Here is a 9,204-nt window from a genome sequence, read left to right as displayed (position 1 = left end):
TGAATATCGACCCTCTGGATGAAAGATAGGGCCTACTAATCTCGAAAGTAAACGTCAAAATTTTTGACTATATAAAATCTGAGAAATTCCATATTAAAATATATGATTAAAAAAAATTCTAATTACATAAGCTAGAAAAAGATCATAGCAAAAAAAAGACAAGTGGTTAACATTTTAATTAACCACTTGAAAAAGAGCTCTTAGACACACTAATACCACAGAAGACAAAGGTCATATGAAGTCATTGCATAGGAGAAAAGTACAGTTGGCACGTGTGTGTGTGTTAACTAAAGAAATGTAGATTAAAATAAAAATTAAAACAGCAATTTAAAAAAGGTACTAAAAACAATTCTGACTTGATTCAACAGAGTGTTTAAAATGTTCAAATCTTTGACTCTAATTTTGGGGATTTAAACTAAAGAAACAAAGCTTAAAAAATTTTTTTTAAAAATGAACAAAGTTGCTCATTAATTGTCACTTATACTAGCAAAAAATTAAAAACAAACCAAATATTCAACACCAGAATGGCTGGATAAATAATTATTCAAATGCTCAATTGTATCTAGAGACTGTAAATATGAAAATGCTTATGTTTTAAGGCTAAGTCTAAAAAAATGGAGGCTAAGTCTAAAAAAACTGTCACTTTTTAAATTAAAGGCAAATCTGTTCATAGATATTATTTAAATAAGAAACTCTATATTTAATAATTCTTTCCTTTGGATATTGAGATTAAAGGAGTTATTTTTTGTTAAATTTTCTCTAGTAAATATTTATTACTTTTATAAATTTGTTAAATATTCTTTGAAAAAGTTATATGCTCTACTTACAATGTGGACTATGAGTGTTTATTAGGAAAGAATGACATAGAAGTTAGGCAATCTGAGCAATTCCTTGATCTTCACAGTTATCCAGTTTCTTGTATTGAAATTTATCTTGTCCTTTAATTACAGGTTTTTGTATCAAACAGCTAGCTATGCAGAAAGTGAAAAGAAATTGTTGAGTACAGATGCATTCGAGGTTTCTGGTTTGGTCTTGCTTTTCACTCAGTAAAACTCTTGGAGTTGATGAAAGATATAACTTCACATTATTCTGAACAAAAAAAAGTCATCATGATCAAAATTTTTCTAACATGAGCTGAACATACTATCAATCATAACTACGTGCTGATTGAGCCTAGCAAAATGTTCGGTATGTTATATAGGGAAAAACGCCATTCTGTTAGCAAAAGGTTCTTCTTTAAATACACAGCTAAGATAAGTGTACAAGTACCTCAGTATTATTTGTAGTTTTGACATAATGTGGAAAAAAAAAATGAAATGTCCAACAACAGAGGAATAATTAAATGTAGCACAGAATAGTCATCCTGTGGAATATTATGCAGCCAATAAAAATAAGGTAGGTCTATACCTTCTGACATGGAAGTATACTTTAAAGAGTAAATGAAATAATTCACAAGCAGTATGTGGATCCGTGTAGAATTTGACTACCTTTGGGGAGTAGAATGGAGAGTTCTTTCACTTGTTACATACTCCTGCTTTTGTTTGCATTTTTGTGATGAGCAGGTGTTCCTTTTACAACTAAAGGAGAAGGGGGAGGAGGAAGAGAAAGGGAAAGAGAACAAGGAGGAGAATAAGGAGGAAGAGGAGAGGAGGAAGAGGAAAATAAGAAGTGGGAGCAGTGGTGCAAGAAAGGAAGGAAGGAAAGAAGGGAGGAAGGAAGGTGGAGTGAGAATTCTTAGTCGCTACCACCACATGAAAGGAGCCCTGGTGGCACAGTGGTTAAGCACTCTGCTGCTAACTGAAAGGTCAGCGGTTTGAGCCACCAGCATCTCCTCAGGAGAAAGTTGTGGCAGCCTGTTTCCATGAGTGTTACAGCCTTCGAAACCCTATGGGGCAGTTGTACTCTGACCTACAGGGTGGCTATGACTCGGAATCTACTTGACGGAACACAACACCACCACCACTACCACCACCGTATGGATATAAAGGTGTCCCTAGTGTTGGGGCAAATGGTTAATGTGTTCAGTGTTCAGTTCAATATAAAGGTATGTGATTGGAACTCACCTGACAGCAGAAGAAAGGCCTGACAATCTGCTTCTGTAAAGATTACAGCCATTAAAACTCTATGGAGCAGTTCCAGTCTGTAACACATGGGATCGCCATGAGTCAGAATCAACTTGATGGTAATGGGTTTGGTTTTGGTTTTGATTTACTGTTGGCTTTGACTATCCAGAGAGGATGCCACATGGCAGTGTTGTCTTAGTGAAATCACTGCATGCCAGGGCATGGTTCTAAATTTTTGTGGGTCAAAAGTCAGTTTAACAAGAGATGATCTATTTCTGGAAGGCTGGTGAAATGTCTCCAAGTGGCAGATATAACCACTTCATATATTTATAATTAGAAAGAGATCTAAAAATTGGACCAGAGTCTCACATTCTCTGATTAGCCCTGTCCTTTCCACAACAAGAGCATTTGGGGGACGAGGGTAGTTAAGAGTATGCAGATCTGGTCTCTAATATTGCGTGGGCCACTTATTATGGACTTTGGGCAAGTTACTTAACCTCAGTGTACTTATTTGTAAAGTGAACCAAAAAAAAAAAAAAAAACAAGCCCAATGCGGTCGAGTGGATTCTGACTCACAGCAATCCTATAGGACAAAGTAGAACTGCCCCATAGAGTCTTCGAGGAGCGCCTGGCGGATTCGAACTGCCGATCCTTGAGTTAGCAGCCGTAGCACTTAATTACTACGCCACCAGGGTTTCCTTTGTAAAGTGAAGATACTAATAATGATCTCTCAGGATATTGTGAGGCTGTTTGGTAAGAACAGAAAGGGAAAGGGGGAAGAAGCTTGACAGCACAAATAGCTAGTTTCAATTTATGTAATCTGTTTCCCTCAGAGGGATATATCCAACAAGAAACCAGAGAGTTATGTCTGTTACAATCACATTTATTAATTCGCAGTAAAAAATCGTTTAGGTATTGCTATTATTACTATGCCAGGCAAAATACTGGGCACTGAGGATATAGAAAAGAAAAAGACAGAAAGGGCTCCTGCTTTCCTAGAGAGTACAGTATAGTAGAGAACGAAACACTAAGAACAGTTTCCAATCCATACAATGATAAAAAGAGAAGTGGTGCCACAGAGGATAAAATGGGCGGCCAGGGATCCGAGAAAGCTTTCAGGAGGAAGCAAGGATTCAGCCGAGAATTGAAGGATTCAGCCAAGATTTGAAGGATACGTAGGAGTTCCCTAGGTGAAAGAGTAGGCTGGGTATGACTCAGGCAGAGGGAATTGTTCTGTGCAAGAAGCATAGGATTTGGAGGTACTGAAAAAAGTCCTAAAACAGCTACCGCTCAGAAAGCTATGAGGTCTGATAGGACTCTAAAAGAGCCCGGATCCACCTAAGGTAACATCTTAGAGGGTGACTGAATGATTTCATTCGGTATATCATTATTATTTCAATAAAGACAAAGGGAGTCATTAAAAATTTCTAAACTAGAAACTCTTTCAGCCTCCTTTCTCTACATACTTTCTTTTCCTTGATATGCTAATAATTCTCCTTCTAGTTCCTTTATAGTGGAGACACATTCTGACTCTTATTTCTTCTAGGCTGAATTTATCAAATTCTGAGAATTCTCAAGGTAACTTACTATAGGTGCCTGCCTACTGTAGGAACTGAATTTATTTTAAAGTGTTCTCACCTTGTTTTCTTTTTATATTTACACTGTTCTCATTTTCTAGACCTCATGTACAACATTAAATGCAATAGAAGATACTAAGGTTTGCATTTTTAATGGCCTTGTGGTTACATAAATTGGTATATCATTATTTTACTTGTTAAAGTTTTTGCAGAAGGTAGAAAACACAGAGGTAATGTTTTGGCACTCAGAATTTGACTGTATACTGAATTTTTTTCTGGAGTCCTGGTGGTGTAGTAGTTAAGAGCTTGGCTGCTAACCAAAATGTTGGCAGCTCAATTCTACCAGCTGCTCCTTGGAAACCCTATGGGGCAGTTCTAATCTGTCCTACAGGGTCACTATGAGTCGGGACCTACTCGACGGCACCTAACAACAAGTGTCGTCGAAGTTAGGTGCTGTCGAGTCATGTACAACCGGATGAAACACTGCCCGGTCCTGCACCATCCTCATAATCATTGTTATATGGAGCCATTGTTGCAGTCACTGTGTCAATCCATCTCATTGAGGGTCTTCCTCTTTTTCACTGACCCTCTACTCTACCAAGCATAATGTCCTTCTCCATGGACTGGTCCATCTTGTTAACATGTCCAAAGTATGTGAGATGTAGTCTCACCATCCTTGCTTCTGAGAAACATTCTGACTGTACTACTTCCAAGACAGATTTGTTCATTCTTTTGGCAGTCCATACTATATTCAATATCTTTCAGCAACACCATAATTCTGAAATGTCATTTCTTCAGTCTTCCTTATTCATTGCCCAGCTTCTGTGTGCATATGAGGCAATTGAAAACACCATGGCTTGGGTCAGGTGCACCTTAGTCGTTCAAGTGACATCTTGTTTTTTTAACACTTTAAAGAGGCCTTTTGTGGTAGACTTGCCCAATGTAATTCTTCTTTTGCTTTTTGACTGCTGCTTCCATTTGTGTTGATTGTGGATTCAAGTAAAATGAAATCCTTGACAACTTCATTTTCTTTCTCCGTTTATCATGACATTGTTTATTGGTCCAGTTGTGAGGATTTTTGTCTTCTTTATGTTGAGATGCAATCCATACTGGAGGCTGTGATCTTTGATCTTCATCAGTAAGTACTTCAAGTCCTCTTTGCTTTCAGCAAGCAAGGTTGTGTCATCTGCATATCGCAGGTTGTTAATGAGTCTCCTTCCAATCCTGATGCTGCATTCTTCTTCATATAGTCTAGCTTCTTAGATTATTTGCTCAGCAAACAGACTGAATAAGTGTAGTGAAAGGATACAACCTTGACACACACCTTTCCTAACTATAAACCCCACAGTATCCCCTTGTTCTATTCAAATGACTGCTTCTTAGTCTAAGTACAGTTTCCTCAGGAGCACAATTAAGTGTTCTGGAATTTCCATCCTTCACAACGTTATCCATAATTTGTAATGATCCACACAGTTGAATGCCTTTGCATAGTCAATAAACACAGGTAAACATCCTTCTGGTATTCTTTGCTTTCAGCCAGGATCCATCTGACATCAGCAATAATATCCCTTGTTCCACGTCCTCTTAATCAGGGTTGAATTTCTGTCAGTTACCTGTCGAGGTACTGCTGCAGCAGCTTGCTGTGAAGTCAATTCTGACTCATAGCAACACTATAGCACAGAGTAGAATTGTCCCATAGAGTTTGCAAGATTGCAAATCTTTACAGAAGCAGACTGCCACATCTTTCTCCCACAGAATAACTGGTGGGTTTCAACTGCCAGCCTTTCAGTTGGCTTCCGAGCCCTTTAACCACTGCTCTGGCAGAGCTCCTGAAGGACTTACTCCATGTCGTTTTACACTTTACTCATATCCCATTTAATCATCACAACAACCTTGCAGGGATGTATTACTATTTTTATTTATAGCTGGGGGATTGAGGCTCAGAGTTTACATAGTTTACTCAAGATCACACAGTGAAAAAATGACAAACTTTCCCCCCAATTTTTCCATTTCAGCAGATAGGGTTGCTGTGGGTAAGAATCGACTCTACAGCGATGGGTTTGGTTTTTTTAATGGGTGCTGCTGCCACCTTCAAAAATTTCTAGAACCATGAATTGGAAAAAAAAAATGTATTCCTAGACAGACTCATCAAATTCGTGTTTGACATTACGGGCATTGAAAGGCATGAGAGAAAAAGCATTCTATTCCTCAAACCTCTAACCCACCAACAACTGAAAATATACAAAATCTGATCATTGATGAAACATACATGTTCCTTGCTATAAATGGAAATGAGTACTAAAAATAAAAGTGCAAATATCATGTCCAAACCATCAATACAGTTTTGTACTTACATATGGTTATATTTATGGTTTGGGGAGATATTAAAAATAACAAGAAAGAACGCGAGTCTTATTTAAATCACCGTCTCTTAAAATGTGTAGTGTATAAGGATGTACACAAGACCAAACCTTATTTAATGTGGCAGAAATTTTTTCGGATACTCTTTTGTCCAAGTTTCTCATCTAATTCCACTTACATCATTTGTGCTTGAGGTATGATTTCACCACAGAACACATTTTTATTGATTATACAAGTTTTGTGAACACTTCAAGAGGCAACAAAGTTTATGTCTTACAAATGTTGGAAATTCCCCAGAAGTCCTGGGAGTTTTGGAGAATCTGAAGACATTCATATTTCTAATTCTTAAAAACAGTTGCAGCCTTCACGTAATGTGGCTTTTAAAAACAGTGCCTGCTTTTTAAAGGTCAGCTTGCTTTTAGCCACAAATTGAAAGAGTTGTTAAAAATATTTTTAAGTACAAAACAAAATCCTGACTAAATACCTGAGCTAACTCTCGGTTTATCTTTGTTACCACAACCATGTGCCTGGCACTGAGTTAGACTGATTCAAGACACATTGAAAGAATGACCCGTTTTCTTTTCATGGTAATTTATTTCCAAAGTAAAAAATAAAATAAAACAAACAAATAAATAAAAAGCTGAAATTCCTCTGATTTGTCAACTAAATAGCTAAGTATACTTTTTTCTGTTGGAATTCTTTTTTCTTACGATGTTAGAGTACTTTTATACAAACAGATTCTCACCTTTAAAGTTTTCGCCAATTTAGTGTTATTTGTAATACCTTACAGCTTCCATACATAGCTCTCTTTCTCTTGCATATAATAGCTAATTATCACGTACAGTCATCAGTTTAGAGGTAGAGTTTGGCTATGATGCTGACTAAAACTGACTAGTCCAATGCCAAATGGTACTCTTGTTCCCATGCTTGCCACGTTTGGAGTTTCAGATAACCATCACCTACAGTTCTTACACTCTCTAATTATAAATGCTACAAGTCCTCCTGACAAGTGAGGGCTAAAGATGAAAATTATATGCATTTTTTAATGGTTTCCAAAGACGCTCTTTAATTACAAAAGCTAAGCATCTGCTAGATTATTTTTGAGCTACTACTGAAATGTTTAACTTGGTATTTGTTAAAAGGTAAATATTTAGAGGAGCAAGGTATAAAGTGTCAAGTTATATATAAAAACGGGAAGTGTTTGATACCACAGATTAGTAAACAAAATCCAACAACAAACCATTTCTGAACATGTATAAGAAAAAGAAGGTAAGAAATTTGATAGGTTTATATCATTTAATCCATTTTAACGTCTATAGATTCAGGGTGGGAAACAAATTATAGAATTGAAATTTCAGGTACAAAAAAAATGTGAGAGAGAAGTATATTTTTAAGCTGCTGTGAATCAGTAATTTCTGGTCAGAGGTTAGACTGAACAAACTAAGAATGTGAAATGGAGAAATACATGACTGCTAGCTCTAAACTGAAAGGAATAACATCAATCACACTACAATTTATTGTATTGATCAAGTTTTTTTATTTTTTAAATTATAAAATATTTCAAATATGAAAATACTATAACAAACTTCTGTTACAGTTTTAACTTACACTGAATTATAGATGACAGAATGCTGGATGTAGTTAACTTTCAAATTACTTCAGTCTCACTGAAATTTGAATCTCATGAATGTAAGTTGTTCCTCTAAAATATGTTTAAATAACCTGAACCCCCCCCTCCCCCGCCCAATAGGCAGCCAAATTATGGAAAATTGTCTCGGAACAAACTCTGTCTTTAACTAGTTCTCTGATTGTGTCTATTTATCTTTAAATAGGTCTTTATATAGTGAATAATGTAGATGATTAGAAATTAATATACTAGAAATTATTAAGGTAGATTTAATTCCAGTTGCTCTGACTTGAGGAAAACTTGGACTTGAGCCACAATTGCATCAGTCTGCAAAGGCAATGGCTGACTCAGACTCTGGGACTTTGACTGGAGGTGAGGCTTCAAATCCTGTTTTAGCAAATCTTCACATTTTACCCTTTATCCTCTAGCCTTCTTTAAGTTAACCTCAATTGCAGTCATTTTCTCAATCTTGGGATTAACGTTAATTTAAATTTTCTGTAGAACAGGGTTTCTAAATTCATTAACTGTGTTTAATTAGAATTAATAAATATACTTGGATATCTAAAATGTGTAAATCTGACTCTAGTTTTCTAAAACAGAAAGCAGTTTTATTATTCTATTCATTTACTTTAAATAAAATAACTCTCATGGCTTCTGCTGCCTTACCAACTAAAAACTCGTACTGTCTATGCTCATTCTGATGGACAGTTTTGCAAAGAGTTACTGACTGACAGGGGACTCCAGCACAAAAGCCAGATTAGGGTCCATTTCCTTTCATATTTCATAGAGGCAGATGTCTCATTGCATTAAATAAGATTTGGACCTACGGTTTGCCTTCTCGAGGTTTGTCTTCTAAAGTGGGTTCCTCTTGAGACTGTTTTTACATTCAACAGGAAAATGCGTGGGCATTGAAATTACTCCACACGTCATAGCCCAAATAAGCTATGGCCATTTGAGAGAGAAACACCCGGAGACCAGAAGAAATAGTCTGACTAGAAATTTAAACAATTGGAAGACCAAGAAACAAATGTAAGATTTTTTCCTCCAAATTAGCTTTCTTCCTTATAAGATATTCTTTTCTTTCTCATCTTAAAGCAGTTTCTCTATGTCTGTTCCACTGTATTTGTTCCCTGTCTGCTCTTGGTTTCTGAAAATTGCCAGCTGCAAATTCTGACATGCCAAGGGCTCAGCTATATTTTGCCCAATCAAGACAAGGTAAAAACAGAATCTTGGAGCCAGTAAGGATTATAAACATGTTTCTACACTGTTGGTGTACTGTTTATAAAGAGAGCTCACTTTAAGACACAAATAAGCCCCTAAACTTCATCATTTTCTCTCCCTCCAAGTACAAAGCACAGATGTTTTGGCGAGTTGGAATTTCAAGTTTGGAATTTTTAGGAGAGGCAGTGTGTGGGCAAGGAACTAGCACTCCGAACAGGTTGAGAGGTTCAGTAATGTAACAAAATAGTGTAAGAGAAAGGCCTTTGTCCTGGAGGATTAATAATGAGCTAAGGGCTGGGGTAAGAACACACTGTACCAAATAAGGGCACTGGACTTCATCCTAATGTCTAGTGAC

This window comes from Loxodonta africana, chromosome 1 (genome assembly GCF_030014295.1).
Source record: "Loxodonta africana isolate mLoxAfr1 chromosome 1, mLoxAfr1.hap2, whole genome shotgun sequence".
Taxonomy (NCBI): domain Eukaryota; kingdom Metazoa; phylum Chordata; class Mammalia; order Proboscidea; family Elephantidae; genus Loxodonta; species Loxodonta africana.
This window is presented reverse-complemented; position numbering follows the sequence as displayed.